General features: G+C 42.3%; 1 long non-coding RNA gene across 1 annotated transcript in view; it reads left to right on the forward strand.

Moving 5' to 3' along the window:
- Window positions 1–742: 742 nt before the first annotated feature.
- LOC116560044 overlaps window positions 743–16332 on the forward strand; it is a 97824-nt gene continuing 82234 nt past the window's right edge. The window contains exon 1 of the long non-coding RNA XR_004272760.1: window positions 743–3371. This is a non-coding gene — a long non-coding RNA (uncharacterized LOC116560044). The remainder of the gene's footprint in view (window positions 3372–16332) is intronic.

Here is a 16332-nt window from a genome sequence, read left to right on the forward strand (position 1 = left end):
CTCTGAAAAGCAAAGAGGAGAACAATCTCATTCTGAGATGCTTTTGTGGCTCCATTGAAATGAAAGGGGGCAAGCCTGCCTGCAGTCTGTGCATCAGATCCAGCTGAGGGGTCTGGGGGTGGCTGTGCTGCCCTTCTCCCTGAGCACAGGTTTTGCCTCATTCTTGACCGTCCTGGACTCTGGTGATCCATCTCTGTCTTTCTCCCTATTTACCGCCAGCTTTCCTGCCCTCATACTTTTTTTTTTTTTAATTTATTTATTTTACTTTAGGTGCATACTATATCTGGCATTTCTCCCCATGTTGTCCCTCCCCACTCTCCCCTCCCTTCCCACCCCCTGCTGTCTCTCTCCTACCCCCCACAACTGCCCCCAGTGTGTGATGCTCCTATCCCTGAGTCCATGTGTTCTCGTTGTTCAACACCCACCTATGAGTGAGAACATACGGTGTTTGGCTTTCTCTTCTTGTGTCAGTTTGCTGAGAATGATGGTTTCCAGGTTCAATCCAAGTCCCTACAAAGGACACGAACTCATCATTTTTTATGGCTGCGTAGTATTCCATGGTGTATATGTGCCACATTTTCCTTGTCCAGTCTATCATCGATGGGCATTTGGGTTGGTTCCAGGTGTTTGCTATTGTACACAGGGTTGCAATGAACATACATGTGCATGTATCTTTATAGTATAATGATTTATGGTTCTTTGGGTATATACCCAGTAATGAGATTGCTGGGTCAAATGGAATTTCTATTTCTAGATCCTTTTTCCCTTTCATCTTTGTCTCTCCATTATGATTACTTGCTTCCTCCCTGGACTAGAGGAAATAATGGAGGGCAGGGGAGAAATAGCCAAACACATCAACTATTTAAAAATCACATTTATTTTTAACAAGAGTGAAAAAGGCACTGTGCTTTTCTTAGGTTTGTTCTTGCTGTTGAGTGATATATTGATAACTTAAGGATGAGCCTTGGGTTCTCAATGTGTGGTCATCCTCTGATCTCTAGCATCAACATCCTTGGAACTTGCTACAAACGTACATTCCCCGGCCCCACCTCAGATCTCTTGGGGGTAAGACACAGAATCAGAGTTTTAACAAGTCCTCCAGATGATGCTGCTGTGCATAAAAGTTCGAGAACTCCTGGGATAGAGGATTCTCCAAGGGGCGGGGGGTGAAAGGAGGTGCTGAGGTTTCTCTCTGCCCTCTGGATGTGAGGAACATGGGATCTGTCCTACGCTCATTAGGCCTGGCTCATGTATCTTGCCTTTCAAACAGGGGTAGGGGTGAGAGTGACAGTGAGGAGAGGAAGGACCGGGAGGGAGTTAATGGTGGCTCTGCTGGTGTTCCTTGTGAGCTGGATTCATGAGCCACCCTCTGGTCAGGGATCTGGAGCTTTCTGATCTTCATACTGTGCTCAGCACCCCTCTAAGAGCATGCCAACACCTGACACGTGTTATGTAATGATGTGGATTCCATCACTCTGCTTCTCATCTGACCTTCAGCAACTAAGCTGACTACTGGTTGTAGATGGAAGTTGTGAAATCTATTGTTTATTTCTTTTCTTTTCTTGGACTGAAGCAAATAACTTAAAGTATGCTCTGTCTTGTCAATTCTGTTCCTGTCTTCTGAAAGACTTTCAAGAAGAGCTCCACAGATTATGAGGAGGGTTGGGATTATGAACCTAGACTCGTGATGTTTGGTTTGGTAGCTACTGGCCACATGTGGCTATTAAGCAATTGAAATGTGGACAGTTGGAACTGAGACAGGCTGTAAGTGAATAACACACACCAGATTGCAAAGGCTTAGTCCACTTAGAAAGTGGAAGTTATTTCATAGATAATTTTTATGTTGACTTCATGTTGAAATAATACTTTAGATATATTGGGTTAAATACAATATTTAATTTCGCTCATTTCTTTTTATATTTAAAAATGTGGCTACCAGAAAATTTAAAATTTCAAATGTGACCCATATTTATGACTCACATTATATTTCCATTAGATGGTGCTGGTCTGGTATTCTGGGGTTCTGGGGAAGACTGCCAGAAACAAATACAAGCAGTGAGTGTAAATTACAGCATGAGTGTTCAGGTGAGGCAATGTAGCATAAGGCATAGTAGCTAATCTCTTGGTCTTTAGAGAAAAATATGCCAGGGTTAAATCTAGATTCTGCCACTTATTTGGACAAGTAACTTAACTTCTGTGAACTTCAGCTTTCTCATCTGTTAAATGGAGTTGTCTGAGTTCCTAAATCAGAGGGCTTTTGTGAGCATTAGTTAAGACAATGAATGTAAAATATTCCTGGCTGTTAATAAGTTCTCAATAATACTAACTCCCCTTAAGTAAGAAGAAATTCTGTTACAAGCTGGTATTCGGCATTAATTGTGGAATCTTTATTTCTGGGGGCTTTTAACATATACCTGATTCTCCTGTATCTGGAATGGCTTCTGTATCATCCTGCCCCCAACATATTGGATACTTACGGTACCTTCTCAGTGCTGCTTCAGCTGGAAATCCACAGCTGGCTATGCCTCACTCTCAACACCCCTTACCATGTACTAAAGGATTTTTTGGTGACAAAATTATATGGTAGACTGTTCCTGAACAGAGACCTGTCGGGTATATTACGCTTATAAAACTTGACAGTGTATATGGCGACAGTGGATGGGCTCTGCCAAGGACAAAAGCCGTGTGTTTTCTGAATGAGGAAAGCAGACTCTATTCATTTGCAAATATTCCAGTTGAGCAGTCAGGACTGAACGGAAAACCTGGAGGAAACTGTGATCCTGGCTGAGATTATTTACTAGCCACCAAAGAAGAGTTTAGCCCTTCTGTCCTTATGGTAGCACAAATGTCTGAGGTAGATTCTTCCAAAGAGAAAACAGTTCTCTTGTGAAGTTTATGTGTAGACTGGAATGAAAGAAAAGGATTATAAGTTTGATGAAGGGTGGGGAAAATATAAACAAAAAGGTGACAGGCCAGGTTCCATTCTGAAAGACACTGAATATTGCATCATAGTAGCGTATCTCCAGATGCAAAGTCTCTGAGTTGGCAGAATGCTTACACCATGAGAAAGCCTGTAGCAATTTGTTAGCCACCAACAGAAATGGTCCTGAGATTTCTTCCATGAATACTGTTTAAAACAATTAAAGGAATGAAGAAGCAGAGATTCTACAAGCTGTTTCCACCCAAAAGTAGGCGTCTCACGTCATCTGCTCTGGGGAATATCTGACCTTGAGAAAAGAAGAGGTAAACTGTAGAGACCACGTACTTGCCAGAGCGATGGATTGGAATCTTTGGTTTCTCTCTGAATGATGCTACTGAATTTATCCTCATCACGATCATCATTGTCATCGTCGTCATCATCATGAAAACAGGTACCTTTGTTTAGTGCTGCTTACATGCCAGAAATGTTGCTAAGTGCTGTTTATGGTTGATCTCAATTTATTCTCTTGACAGCTCTTAACTATTAGTAGGCTATTTTTTTAGATGAGGAAGCTAAGGCATAGAGACATGAAGTAACTTGCTCAGAATTAACGCCCCTGGCATTGGGCTTGCTGGAATTTTCATGCTCATTTAACAAAAATGCAAGCTAAGAGGGCTTGTGTATTACAGATCACAAAAGAAATCCCCAGATTAGAATTCCTTAACCTAATATCAATGTAAGCTACCTTTTTATAAGAAATATTCCATAATACCACATTTATTATTCAGAAATGAAATTCAGATTATATATTCCACCTAAATGCACAATATTTGAGAATCAGTATTTTGTCATAAAGAGACATGAAATAGATATATTTTACAATGAAGTAAATACATTTCAATAAGTAAACATCTGGGCACAATGAGATCATCGGATATTGGCACTTGTACACAGAATCACCATGAAAACTGCATCTACAGATGCTGACTAGTCAAATACCAAAAGTGGTGTTGACATAGTGATATGACTATCTAAAAAGGTAAGCAACTCAGTAAAGTTTTAAGTAGAATAAAGTATAATTCTACCCTAATTTATGTGTTGGTTCCATTCTGGGAAAATTCAATGTACATGAATTAAAACCATGCAAAAAATGCTTTGTGTTTATATGGAAGGTAAAGTTCCAGATCCTATAAGTTTTTCAAGTTTATCAATTATCCAGTAGGACATTCAAAAGATTTTTCGCTGTGAGGGAACTGTCCCAGACACTGTAACAACATTGAACCCATATCCCTGCCCAGAAAATGCCAGTGACACTTTTGCCTCAATTACTGGGATACCAGGGACACTTTGCAAATTTCCACAACACCTTTGGACAAAGGTTCTCTGCCAGCCTTGGCTGCACATTAAAATGAGCTGAGGAACTTTGATTCAAATACCAGTTGTTGCCTGGGTACCATCTGCAGAGACTCTGATGTAATTGGTCAGGCACGGCTGCCACCTTGCCTCAGGGTTTTTTAAGCTCTTCTGTTGAGTTTATTTAGTATCCAAGGTTGAGAACCATGCCTTAGGGTTGGTTCTGCCCCTTTGAGTACAATTGCCCTTGGCTGATCAGATCATCAGATCATTAGATCATTGACCTGGTAGGTTTTTGCCTTTTCTGCCTCAGAGTTATTTTCTGGTCAGAGAGAGTCCAAGTCCCTCTTAACCTAAGGAAAAACATCTCTAATGTTTATAAGGTAGGGCAGGGGGTTTGTGACTCCAGGATCTGAGAAGCTAAGAACCTGCTTTCAAGAAATCCCACAAGTCAAGTACTTGCAAATGTAGAACAAACAGAAAAAGAGTTAAACTAAATAAAAAACAAACTGATTATTTGAAAAATAAACTTGTACTATAGTGTGACTAAGCCCCTTCTAAAACCCCTAGTCATCCCTCCTTAGGCTAGACTTGGGCCTTTATCTTTGTAGGAAAGATAAACTTACAATCAGTCTTCCTGGTCTGGAGGGAATGTCCATTGAAGCCTTAAATCATAATGGCAGATACTTCTTATCTCCACCAACAACCGTATATGGAACACATGTTGCTGCCTGGAGAGGAATTTGGAGCTCAGTCCAGGCTAATTGAAGAATGCCAGGGTGGTCTGGTTAGTGATACCTGTCATGGGCACAGAATGGGGAAAGGAGAGGAGGGAAGGATGCACATTTCTCAAGAAGAACAAGTAAGCTGCCTAGTCCTGGTCAACTTTCAGAAACTGATTGGATTTTATCATCACCACCATCATCATCCAATGATAGTTTCCATTTACTGAGGTCCCGTTAAGTGCCTTGCACTTTACGCTTTGTTCATTACCTCATTGATTCTTACAACTACTCTATAAAACACATTTTAATCAGAGTCTCAGATCCCATAGGTGGTAGAAAAACTAATTTTCAAATGTGGTCCTTCCTGACTCTAAAGTCCTATAGTGAAATAATAAAGAGTGAAATGTGATCTCAGGCTATCCTCCAAAGCACTAATATTCTTTATGCTGCATCTGCATTGCTAAGATTCTTGCTCAACTAGTATGAAAGTAAACAAATACCAACTTTCAGGCTTATTGTACACACACACACACACACACACACACACACACATACACACACATACATATATATATATATATTTTTGAGAAAGAGCCTCTCTCTGTCATCCAGGCTGGAGTGCAGTGGTTCGATCTCAGCTCACTGCAACCTCTGCCTCCCAGGTTCATGTGATTCTCCTGCCTCAGCCTTCCAAGTAGCTGGGATTACAAGCGCCCGCCATCTGGCTGTTTTGTATTTTTAATAGAGATGGGGTTTTGCCATGTTATCCAGACTGGTCTTGAACTCCTGACCTTCAGTGATCCGCCAGCCTCAGCCTCTCAAAATACTGGGATTATAGGCATGACTCACTGTGCTTGGCTTCTAATGGTACACATTCATATTTCTCAGCATTTTCCATCATTTCCCAGTATTTGATCCTGTCCATGAGTTTAAATGGAAAATTACTTTAAATAATAGGGATGTTTTTCTTATTGGAAATCTTTCTAAAATGTATTTTCCTGCTCCAGTCCAGTATAATAGAGTGAATGCAATTCATTGCCACGGTACAAGAGCTAGGGGGTACTGTCACATAATATATAATAAATACTTGAGTGAATTAATATAATTAACATTTTTAAGAGAGAAGTTTTTAATTTTTGTCAAGTCCAATTGATCCATTTTTTCTTTTATGGCCTATTCATTTTGTGCTGAATCTAAGAAATCTTGGCCTAACCCATTGTCATGAAGATTTTCTTCTATGCTTTTTTTCTAGAAGTTTTATTGTATTAGCTCTTATATTTAGCTCTCTCATTCATTTAATAGGCATCATTTTTTATTAAGATTCTCATAGACATCAGGGTTTGCTCTATGAACACACCTTAATCTGCTTTGCAGACATACATGAAGCACTTTAAGAGTATACATGTGATTTTCCTCTCTTGAAACATGGCCTAAAAGTTGTTTTTCCAGAAAAAATCTCTCACAGCATTCTCGTCTTTATCATTTGACTCTTTCTCCTCCCCTCCAAAGTCTCAAGAAATAGAAGACTCTAGATAAAAACATCTAGAAAAATCTGATATTTTCCTGTTTCAGAAAAACTCTGTCCAAAAAAAGAGGCGTTGCTCAATACTTTCCATCCTTCATCCACTTAATCACCTAACAGCACTGAGCACCACTCTCTGAAGTAATCTCCACTTTGTCAACAAAATAATCTCAACCCAAGAGTCAAGAAACGGACCACTGATGGGCACGTGAGGCCTGTGTGGGGGAGCTGCATTTACAAAGGCCAAAGGCCCTCCATGCTGGTTAACCTCCAGCTGTTCCTGCCTCATGCTGTGAATACCCCTTGAACCAGACCTCACTATTTTGGGACTTTTTGTGAGGAGTTGCGGGTGGAGTATGTGATGAGAAGGATCTTGTCCTGTGAATTTGTACAGCCTCTCAGAAGACTTGATTTCATAGCTGGAATGGCAGCCACGATTTCTGTCCACTTATGCAGTTACATTTTGTTTGTTTTTGAGACACGGTTTCAGTCTGACACCCAGGCTGGAATGCAGTGATGCCATCATGGCTCACCCATTGGCCAGGACCCAACCCAGGTCTTTTTCTGTGAATCCAACTCCTCAGGTATTCTTAGTGATCTCCCACTTCCCTATCCTTAAAAAAAAGGAACTAATATGCCCAAAGGGCCAGTAGATAGGAGAGATGCTTTAGTACATAGAAAAAGAAGACACAGCTCACAGCCATCAGGGAGCCTAGCGAAGGGGCCAGACACCGAGAGCTTCTTATAATAAAGTACTGGGATAAGAGATGTCCATCAAACGCAATGGGAACACAAAGGCTTGGCACTTAATACAGAGCAGGCTAGACCAGAGGGTAGCATGGAGTCAGGGAGTGTTTTATGGTGGAGGCAATAGCTTTTGCTGCATTTTGAGATTAACTTAGAGAGTAGCCGTGGGGTGGTTGCAGATAAAACTGTCAAAAGCATAGAGCATGGGAAATCCAGAGAACACAGGTGATTCAGTAAGCCATGGCCAGCCCACTGTCAGCTGGCTAATAATTGGGTACTTTTAACCAGTTTAATTTTGTTTAGAGAAGAAGCTAGATGTTACAACGCTGGATAAAGAGGGCTCTCTGACGGCAGTATGCAATTGTTCTTCTCTGTTTTCCCAAGCAAGTCCACTCCTTGGTCCCTGACTCAATCAAACAAAACTCTGGTATCAGGTGAACCTACTTTCCGTAGAAAGCGGTTTGGATTTTTTTTTTCTTTTTAAATGTTACTTAAGCATGCCCCTGGAGGACATCACTTCCCACCCCTAGCAGTTTATTAGAGGATCTCACAAGAAGCCCTCTCTGACGATCGTCTTCTCTGTGGCTTGCTAGATTTCATGTGTCAGAAAGCCTTAGTGATTGTGCTCCTCCCTTAAGGGCCTATCCTTAAGCTAGTTTCAAAAGCTGTGGAAATATGGAAAGCAGGACAGAAGTGGGAAGAAATGTGGCTGAGTGGGAAGTGGGTGGGAAACCAGATTATAAACACCTTTGAATGCCAGATTAAGGAGTTTGGGCTTGCTCCTGGGGGAGCCATTGACACATAACCTGAACCATACAGATGAAGAATTACTTTAAGGTACAAACCAGTCTCTTCTACTGAACGACATATACATTTTCTGAGGGCAAAATTCCTGCCTAACATTTCCTTGGTGTCCTCTTTTTTTCCTTTTCTTTTTAAAAATAGAGGCAGGGTCTTGCTATATTGCTCAGGCTGGTTTCAAACTCCTGAACTCAAGGAACTTTCCCATCTTGGCCTCCCAAAGTGCTGGGACGGCAGGCACGAGTCACCATGCCCAGTTGCTGGCTGTCCTCTTTAATTCCAGGCACATGTTTGAACACATAGGAAGTTGTCAAAAAGATGTTGATTGGTAGGTTTGAACAGCTACCAAGAGAGCCTGTATAGACCCTCAGAAAGAGATCTTGAGCCCTGTGTAGCAGAGAGTGAGTAGAGTCTGCATTCTTACCTAGGATCTGAGGACCCTCTCCAATTCCTCCAGCCTGTTCTAAATGGCCATTTCTCTCAATTTTGCTCTGTCTCCCACTAGGAGGCAGCATCATTCCCTCTGCCCTCTGGGACAAGGAGCTTTTTAAATAAACATACATAGCACATACATAATTATATGCACATTCCCTCAATATGAACAAGCACGTTACATTTAGACCTTGATTGACTAGAAAAATGTTTCTTGGAGTCTTGGCCAACTGGCCTAAACCTGAAGACAGAGGGTTCTGGAACGTACAGCTCTGACCTCTAACTGTCCCTGGAGGAGCTGCCCGCTACACCAGTCAGAACTACTTTCCGAGAAGCGTCTTCATGCATGGTAGTAATAGATCGATTTTGCAAGCAGGAATTGGCAAATTCAAACATGGCAGAACCCTATGGTAGGGAAAGAGCATTTGGACAGTGTTGGATTGCCTTCCTGTTGAATTTTATGCAACCTTGGGCCCCTAGGGGGTTTCCCCGGAAAGTCGGTTCACAGGGTGCTGGCTCTTGTGTCCCAGCCTGCTGTTTATTTCGCAGCGGCTACAACAGAGCAGCATTTGTACTTATGTTAGCAGCTTCAAGCTTCTCGGAAAACTCAGGGAGTAGTGCTCCAGCAGGCAGCCAAAGTATGCTGTAAGCATGTTTTTCTCGAGGCCTGGGTTTTCCGTATTACCTCTGCCAGGAATGACAGGAAAATCCAAGAAAAGCTATTTCATTTGATCATCGTTGTTGATTTTGTACATTGAGAACCTCAAGCTGTCCTGGGAAAGAGTTGTCAGTCAGTTCAGCGGCCCTTCTCAGAACTTGTTGCATCAGAGGAGTTCAGGTTATTTCTGTGTCACCAGAGAGTACAACCAAGGCCAAGCCCGTGGTCAGCCTCACTCAGACGTACACTTCTGTCAAAACAAAACCTTGGGCTGGCCTCCCACTTAAGCCTTTTTAAGAGTAATTTGCTTTGACAGGCAACTGGTGCCAAGCCCAAGATTAGAAGCTCCTATATGTGTGGGAGGCAGAGACCAGGAAATGTTTTAGGAGGAAATTCAGCTTTTCCTCTTTTGGCCCCTGCTCAAGTCCCTCCAGGGTTTTCAAAGGGAAAGGCAGCACCATTCCTTCAACAAACATGGGCTGAGCCTGAATTGCTGACAGGGCTGAGGACTAGCACAACTGTCCATCACACCTGCTGCCAAGGGGCTTGCACTCCAGCTAAGAAGCACAGGCCAGGTCAATTCCCTCAGCTTCTCACAGAACACATTCATGAGAATAGATAATGGAAAAAAAAAAAAGAAAATCTTTTGAAAAGGAAATAAACATAAAACAAAAAACACCTTTGTGCCCGGTTGTGGGACCTGGGATGGGAGGAGTTGAGGCTGATGTTGAGATTTCCAGCTTGCAGGAAAGGGGCATCATTCCATACACTGTATGGGCAGTGTTCCCTCCCCGTCCTCAGCATGAAGCTGACCAGGGGCTCATTCAGCCTCCTGGGGGTTTCTCCTCTACCCAGGCAACTGGTTCGGGCCTGATGTCCTGCGGCAGGGACTGGCAGGAGGATGGAGACCTAGGCCTTTGGGATCACAAAGATTTCTAAGAGCTATTACAGCAGAAGAGTCACACATGTTATATACATGTGATATAAATTATATCATAGATAATTGCCACCCTCATAGGTATTTTGTAAATTACTATGAGGATGCAGAAGAAAGAGTTTTTGGGAGGAGCTTAACTCTTTCTTACAAAGATTTTGTAATACAAATGATGGAGAAAGCCTGGTGGAATTACCTGCCAGGAAGATAGTGGCCTTAGCTTCAGGCAGATCTTATTTACTCTACAAATATTTATTGGATGTCTATCAGGTGTTGTTAGGCTACTGGGATACATCAATGAATCAAAGAGAAGAAGAACTCTGTTTTGATATTCTAGGAAAAAAGCAAAAACAAAAAATTGGCAAAGACCAATGAAAGCATTTCTTCTTTGATAACAGGTAGAAATTAGTTGATTTTTGGTTGATGGGGATACTAAAAGCTGTAGAACATCATACATTTTGGTCCTGAAGCCTCACTAAATGACAATGTCAAGCAGTGTGTTAGAATAATGACCCACCACAGTATCTACATACTGAAGACCACCATGCCACTTTAAGCAACCAAGGAGATGTCTCTGAATGTTGGGAAGAGGTGCATGTAATGAAACAACCACAGAAACACAAAACCTGGAATCTTAGAATCAAAGCAATATTCAGTAGGTAAGGTGTCAATATTGATAAGAAATGCAGTGTTGCTGGCTGGCTTTCCAAAGAGACAAAGGTCACAACCCAATGAGTGTGGGCAATATTTAGAAGCTGAAAAATGCAAGGAAACAGATTCTAACCTAAAGCCTCTGCAAGGCATGCCATCCTGGCAACATCTTGATTTAAGCCAGTGAGATCCATGTTGGACTTCTAAACTATAGAACTGTAAGAGAACACATTAAGGTTGTTTTAAGTCACTGCGTTTGTGATGATTTGTTACAGCAGCAATAGGAAACTAATACACAAGTGTTCCTTTCCTCTATATTTCCTAGCCTCCCTACCGTGTAGGTGGGGCCATGAGGCTTCAGGGAACGTGGGTGGGCGCGGTGGTGATGTATACCCCATCCAAGCCTGGCTTCTGAACCTTCTTGTGCAACCTCTCATAATCTGTCTCTCTGCTGCTTAGACAACCAAATGCAGAAACTCAGTGGAGGATTTCAAGGAGGCTCTAGTGAATGGCAGAACCACTGGACGCAAGCAGCCTGGGATCCTGAGTTACCATTTAGAGATGTTTCCATATCAGCATGTAGAAAGAGACCCAGTTCATTTTTTAGCAACTAGGTGATCCATTTTATGGAAGCACCATGAAGTGTTCAACAATTTCCTATTGATAGACATTATTTGTAGCCATTTGTTACTATAAACAGTGCAATTCTATCTATCTAATCTATTGAGCTACCTATCATCTATCTATATCCATTATCCGTATATTGATTTCTTTGCATACTTACAAGCACATTCTTAGGAGTGGGATTTCTGGCTAAAGGGTACTTGTATTTCTAAAGCTTTGTACCACCAGCTGTCTCTCCTGATCTCAGACTTCCAGCGTCTAGAACTGTATAAAAACAAATTTCTGTTGTTTAAGCCACTCAGTTTGTGATACTGTGTTATGGCAGTCCAAGAACAGAAGACAGGGACAGAAAGATGTCTGTTGGGAAATGAAGTCCCACCATAAAGGTAAAAAAGAAAAAAAAAAAGTACCATTCTAGTAAAGAAAATGTGAAGGCATCTTAGCCAGGGCCACCCTTCTTAATCACAGGTCGGATTATGTCACTCCTTAGTTTAGAAACCTTCCAAGATTCCCTGGACCTTGCAGGACAAAGTTGAAACTTTTTGCATGACTAACTTAGCCCTCCCAGCTCTACCAGAGCCTACGTTTGAGGCCTCTGCTTCAGCCGCCATCACCCCGCCCTGGTTGTGGTTTGTCACCTCGGGATAAAAGCTGGCCTCAAAGGACTCCAGAAATGAGCCTGGGTCAAAGTTAAGAAGCAACCAACCAGCGTTTCCAACAGAGGATCCCTCTACGGTGGCTTCGGTTTCTCTGCCCTAAGTTGGCCACAGCCAGCAATAGGAATCTATTCTCAGGGCTGTCCCTTCTCTCTCCTCGTTGGTCTCACATTTTTCCTCCCACTTTGCTCACCACATTCCCCTGCCTGAAACATTTCTTCTGCTGATCCTTTCAAGGCCACCCCATTCCTCTGTGAAGCCTGCACCGACGCCCATCTCCTCCACTGCTATTCCATTGTTTTTAAGGTGCACATCTGCTCCCATCCTATTTTCTGTCGCGAATGTTGGTGTTCTGCCCAGATCCTCTTGGATTCTTTGTGCCATTTCTGTGCACCTCTCCTCATGCGAATGTGGACTTCTGCTTCCAACTGCTTGCCCTTGCTGTGCTCTTCAAAAGACTGCTCTAGGGCTGCCCAGAGCAGAGAGCTGAAAATACAGTGTTTTGGGGCATTCTTGGCCCAGGACTAGTGCAGAAGTATGTAAGTCCAGTTCCCTGCCCCAAGTCAGGACACACTCTGAGATGCAACTTCCGCTCCAGAGTTCCCCCTGTGGAATCAGGCTGCAGCTGCTCTCTGTAGGGCTTTGCCTGGCTTCCTCCCCTTCCCTGGCCAGCTTTCCTTATTCCCTTATCGGGTTCCTTCCTAATTAATCACTTGCACATGAATGTTGGTCTCAGGGTCCACCTCTGGGAAACTTGACCTAAAACATCATTTCTAAAATTGGAGTTTGTCTTCTTATCAATAGCATGTTAAATTTGCTAAATAAGATAATAGCATTCTCCACTGAGTTCTCTTTATACCAGCTCCCAACATAGCATTTATCACATGAAGATAGCTTACTGCAAATGCATGGATCTCCCTCACTTGGCTCTGAGATCTTAAGGCTGTGCTTTGTATTCCTTTATCCCGTTATCTTGACTTTCAAGAACTTCTCTGTAAACGTGTCTTTAATGAATGAACAAGTAGAAAGAAGGACCATGATTTTTCTTCCGCATACTGAAAACGAGGCTGTATCATACAGTTTCTATCTTAAAATATAATTATTTTGTGAACTGGCCTAGCCATGTGAAGGGAGCAAAAGCTATTCCAAAGTGAAACTCTGTTGTGTGTGCATGCATTTTACAGTTGAATAGGAAAAGTAGTCTATCAATAATATAAATAATGTTTTAATCTTTGGGACTGTTATCACTGAAAAGAAATCATAGGATTTTCATCCAATTTGAAGAGTAAGTTTGGAGACAGGCAGCCTTTTTCCAGAGCAAGTGAAACTAAGGTTCAGCAAGAGACCTATGTGTCCACCAGCCAGGAAGATGTGCCACGGACAGTGGTTTAACGTATGAGCCCACGTAGACGGAGAAGGGATAGGTGATCTGGATTGCAGGTATTTGTGTTCAAGCTGCTCTTCACTTAAGCAGCTTTTGTATGGTGTCCTCTCTATGGCGTAAGAGCATCAGAGATCTCTGTTCATTTAACAGTGGTTAGTTTCCTGAGAAATGCTGGGGAGATCCATCAGCTCACGGATAACAACTAAAATAACACATTTGTGGAGCACTTATGATGTGGCAAGCACTGCGCTTAGTACTTTGTACACATGATTTCATTTATGCTTCATAGCACCACTATGACACAGGTATTATTATCCTCACCATACAAATGAGAAAACTGAAACTTAGAGAGTTCGAGTTTCCCAAAATTAGCGGGCAAAGGGACAGTGTTTAAAATCTAGAGCCGCTTGACTCCATAATTCTTCCCTAACCTGAAAGAACCTACCTGTGCTGTTGAGTAGATTTTATCATTTTTTAAAACAAGAGAGAGAGAGAATGGGAGGAAGGGAGAAAATCAAATTCTTTGAAGATACCTTGTGTTTTTGCTTTGTCACACACCATATACAACTGCAAGCCTGACATACAAGTTGTCACCCTACATAGAGTCCATGCCTGCTAGTCCAGAGTTTGAGAAAAGTCAGAGCACACACTAGAATACATGCAATAATGGATCACATGTATCCTTTGCCCTCCAATTTACATTTCTCCCAACAGAGCGCTGTGCTGCTTGTAGGACAAAGATGAGCTCCAATGCTTAAGTCTCATTGTGTGTAACTTAGTAAAAATGCTAAGTTAGAAACAAGAAACCACATTATAAGTGCATAATGACTGCAACTTTTTAAAGACATGACTATTTGTGGGAGGAGGAAGAGAAAGGAATAAACAAAAATGAAAATGGTCCTATTAGAATAATGGCATTATGAGTGATTTCTGCCTCGATTTTTCAAACTTTCTGTGATCCTGCATGACTAGTCCATTCACTGAGTTGGTTGTGTAGTGATTGCCTACTGTGTGTAAAGCTCTGTATTTGGCAGTAGGGATGCATTGGACAACAATGCAAACCCTGCCTACTGGAAGCTCATCATCTAGTAGAGCTCATCATCTAGCAATTCAACAATAAAAGCCATTAAAGTGTGACAAGTGTTATTGAAAAGAAAGTTCAGTGTGTGATAGGAGCACATACCCATAGATAATTAGCTTGCTGAAAGAAGGGGGAGAAGCCTTCCTGGATGAAGTGCAAGAAAAATGATACCTGAAGGCCAGCTGGGGTGTGGAGAAGGTGAGGATCATCCTAAATTAAAGCAGCAGCACATTGGTATGAAAGCCTACAGGCAGGAACTTGATGACTTGTAAAGACTGATGAAAGCGCAGAGCACATTGTTAGGAAGTGATAGAGGCAAGACCAGAGAGGCAGGGAGAGCTGAAGTCGTCGGAGGCCAGGTGAGTGAAGGTATTAAGCAGAGCTCTATCCCAGGGCAACGGGAAGCTGCAGAGGGTTCTAAGGGCAGAGTGATCCATGGCTTGATCATTTTTGAATTGTAAGAGGATATCAACCCTTGGAGAAGAACAGAGAAGGTTTGATGTAGCTATCTTAGGAGAAAGGAGACAGACCCAGTTTTTGAACCAGTGGTGGATTGGCCCATGTTTTCCAAACTCAACTTGTTGATGAAGGTCATCATCCAGCAATTCAACAATAAGTTCCATTGAAGTGTGATGAGTACTATTGAAATGGACACTGAAGGTCCAACTGAAGTTGGAAAACATGTTGAATTAAAGGTTCATCTGAACCATCTGCTAGACAAGCTTGCCCAACCCATGGCCCACAGACACATGCCACCCAAGATGGCTTTGAATGCAGCCCAACACAAACTCGTAAACTTTCTTAAAACATAAGTTTTTTTTTTTTTTTTTGCATTTTTTTTTTTTTAGCTTATCAGCTATCATTAGTGTTAGTATATTTTATGTGTGGTCCAAGATAATTCTACCAGTGTGGTCCAGGGAAGCCAAAAGATTTGACATTCCTGTGCTGGAACCTCAGCAAAGAGTCAAATATACCAACCATTGCCTCCAAGAAGCTGCCTTTGAAAATGTCTGAGTGAAAGGGGTCAATGTGGGGTTGCTCTGCTCAGAGCAATTGCTGGTCCTGAGCTGCTTTCAGATCTCTGTCCCACCTGATCTCTGTCCCACCTGAATTCACATCACCAACTCCATTTTTTTGTATGTGTTTATTTTTTTAAGTGAGAGAGATAGTGGGCTGAGCACAGTGGCCCATGTCTATAATCCCAGCACTTTGGGAGGCCGAGGTGGGCAAATCACTTGAGCCCAGGAGTTTGAGACCAGCCTGGGCAACATAGTGAGTTCTCTTCTCTCAAAAAAAAAAAAAAAAAAAATTAACCAGGCATGGTGGTGCATGCCTGTAATCCCAACAACTTGAGAGGCTGAAGCAGAAGGATCATTTGAGCCCAAAAGGTCCAGGCTGCAGTGAGCCATGATGGCACCACTGCACTCCCGCATGGGAGACACAGCAAGATTCCATCTCAAAAGAGAGAGAGAGGAAGAGAAAGGGAAAGAGGGAGAGAGACAGACAGACACTGCCGAGGAGACTTAAAATATGAGCCTGTGAAAGACTTGAGAGAAGTATCTCCTGGCTCCAGGCAGTAAGACATTGTGACTGCAGGTTTTACCACCAAAGCACATCACTGCTGTGTCTCGTCCTTCCGAAAGCCAATGACAAGGAAAGAATTTGGGGGAACCAGATGATAAAGCATAGGTCCCTGCTCTCTAATCTACTTAGATGAAGCCACAGAGGCCTGTCATAGGATGGGGATGAGAGAATGTGAAAGGAGAAAATATAGAGGAATAAATATGTCACACTCTTTTTCAAACTCACAATGGCAGACAAAGGTCTAACCGACAAGAATTTAT

Source organism: Sapajus apella, unplaced genomic scaffold (assembly GCF_009761245.1).
Source record: "Sapajus apella isolate SASKATOON/1434 unplaced genomic scaffold, GSC_monkey_1.0 scaffold25, whole genome shotgun sequence".
NCBI classification, from domain to species: Eukaryota; Metazoa; Chordata; class Mammalia; order Primates; family Cebidae; genus Sapajus; species Sapajus apella.